Source organism: Myotis lucifugus, unplaced genomic scaffold, assembly GCF_000147115.1.
Source record: "Myotis lucifugus unplaced genomic scaffold, Myoluc2.0 scaffold_249, whole genome shotgun sequence".
NCBI lineage: Eukaryota > Metazoa > Chordata > Mammalia > Chiroptera > Vespertilionidae > Myotis > Myotis lucifugus.
This window is the reverse complement of record NW_005871297.1, coordinates 1,481,607-1,484,377: the sequence shown is the minus strand read 5'-3', so window position 1 is coordinate 1,484,377 and position 2,771 is coordinate 1,481,607. Positions and strand designations below refer to the sequence as shown.

General features: G+C 47.3%; 1 pseudogene; it reads left to right on the top strand.

Annotated features, from left to right (window-relative positions):
• Positions 1–373: 373 nt before the first annotated feature.
• Positions 374–1,626, top strand: LOC102437117 (annotated as a pseudogene).
• The last annotated feature ends 1,145 nt before the right edge of the window (positions 1,627–2,771 follow it).

Genomic DNA, 2,771 nt, shown 5'->3' with positions numbered 1-2,771 from the left:
TAGTGTCCAGTCCTTGGAGATTGACCTGGACTCGATGAGAAATCTGAAGGCCAATTTGTAGAACAGCCTGAAGGAGGTGGAGATGTGCTATGTGATGAGCAGATGGAACAGCTCAATGAGAGCCTGCTACAGCTGGAGCCAGAGCTGGCCCAGACCCGGGCAGAGGGGCAGCTCCAGGCCCAGGAGTAGGAGGCCCTGCTGAACATCAAGGTCAAGCTGGAGGCTGAGATCGCCTCCTACCTCCACCTGTTAGAAGAAGGGGAGGATTTCAATCTTGGTGCCTCCCTGGACAAGAACCACACCATACAATCCATCCAAAGACCACCACCCGCAGGATGGTGACAGCAAAATGGTGTCTGAGGTCAATGACATCAAAGTTCTGAGGCGTTAAAGGCAGCAGATGTGGGGCACCCCGCGGTGGGGCAGGAGGCCAATAAAATTGTCAGAGGTTACTGAACATCAAAAAATATATATCTGAGAGCCTCTGCAGCTGGAAAGCAACATGGCGGCGTCCTCCTTGGGCAAAAAGGAGAAGGAGTGGCAGGGAGGTGGGTCGGGAGCGGCCTGCAGCAACAGCACACGAAATGACTGCTGTCTGCGCAGGAAGATCTGGAGGTCTTGTCCAGGGAGCTCACAGAAATGCTGGCAATTTCAAGAAACCAAAAGTTGTTACAGGCTGGAGAAGAAAACCAGGTGCTGGAGTTATTAATTCACAGAGATGGAGAATTTCAGGAACTAATGAAATTGGCACTTAATCAGGGAAAAATCCACTATGAAATGCAAGTTTTACAAAAAGAAGTTGAGAAGAGAGACAGTGATATTCAGCAATTACAAAAACAGCTACAGGAAGCCGAACAAATACTGGCAACAGCGGTTTACCAAGCAAAAGAAAAACTGAAATCAATAGATAAGGCAAGAAAAGGTGCTATCTCCTCTGAAGAAATAATTAAGTATGCACATAGGATTAGTGCAAGCAATGCTGTGTGTGCCCCACTGACCTGGGTTCCAGGGGACCCACGGAGACCATACCCAACGATTTAGAGATGAGAAGTGGATTATTGGGTCAAATGAACAATCCTTCCACTAATGGTGTGAATGGTCATTTACCTGGAGATGCACTTGCAGCAGGCAGATTGCCAGATGTCCTTGCTGTAAGGTTCGCGGGGCAGGAGACAAGGTCAGAGAGCCAGGCAAGTCAGAAAGGAGGAACTTTAATCTGCACGCCCGGGCGAGGTTCACGGGTCCAAGGGCGGGGCCAGTGAAGTTTCGCCAAAAGGGAGTGGAGGCATTTTTTTTATACAGCTATTCAGTGAGGGTGGGGGAGCATGAGCTGTGGGAGTTTCCGCCGTGGGCAGGCTGTTCCAGGAGGGAACCGTATCTGTGTCGCCATCTGCCTTGCGGTTGCATGCATCTGTTCCTGGGCTTCCCTTCGACCTAACACTTGCTCCACAGTATCCCTGGCAATCAAATGATATGGCAATGAATATGTTACCGCCAAATCACAGTAACGACTTTTTGTTGGAACTTCCAGGGCATAATGAAGAAAATGAAGATGATGTAGAGTTTATGTCAACAAACTACTCAAGCAGTAGTAGTGACTCTGATTTAAAAAGCATACAGAATTGAATACTGTAGAATTCTGTTTCTTAAACAATAGCAAACCTGTAAAAATATGTAATATTGACCATAGTGGAATTGTACAGCCCATTAAAAATCACAGCAGATTTACTTTGTAAAGCCAAAAATCATGATTTTAGTTCTAAACCATTTGTTGAATATTTAGAGCATAATCAAAATTTACTGTTGGGCCCCAGCTGGTTGCTCAATGGTTAGAGCATTGGTCCATGGACTGAAGGGTCTCAGGCTTGATTCTGGTCAAGGGCATGTACTTTGGTTGCAGGCTCAATCCCCAGCCCCAGTCAGGGCGTGTGAGGGAGGCAATCAATGATGTGTCTCTCTTACATAGATGTCTCTCTGCCTCTTCCCTTCCCTTCCACTCTCTCTAAAAATCAATGTAAAAATATCCTTGAGTGAGGATTTTGAAAAGAAAAATTACTGTTGGGAAAATATATTATTCGATTCAGTGCCTTCTTACCCTGTTCTAGTCCAGTTGTGTTGGACTTGTACATAGTAGTTCCGGAAATAAGATTTGAGGTAAATGACCCATGTATGTATCACTAATAGGCCTCCTGGAATTATTTAGAAAATATTGTTTTTAAAGGCAACATATCACTGAATGTGCATCATATCAAAATATCAAAAACCCTACTGAAAGTGAAGGTTGTCAGCTTCTGTCACAGGAACAGGAAAAATGTCTCAATTTGTACTATTTGTAATTATTGTAATTTTAAAAAATAAACTAACTTGTTTATACTGTTAAAATTATATATATACTAGAGGCCCAGTGCACAAAAATTTGTGCCCGGCCTGTGCCCTCTCACAGTCTGGGACCCCTCGGGAGATAACGAACTGCTGGCTTAGGCCTGCCCCTGGGTGGCAGAGGGCAGGCCCAATCCCTAAGTGCAGCCCCTGGTCAGGCTCAGAGCAGGGCCGATTGGGGAGTTGGGGCGCTGCCCCGTCATGCACTAGCAGGGCGGATCGGGAGGTTGCGATGCCACCCTCAGTCACGCTCAGGGTAGGGCCGATTGGGGGGTTGGGGCACTGCCCCCTGTCACACTCAAGGCAGGGTCGATGGGGAGGTTGCGGCACCACCCCCTGTCACGCACAGAGCAGGGCCCATCAGGGGGTTGGGGCGCTGCCTCCTGTCACTC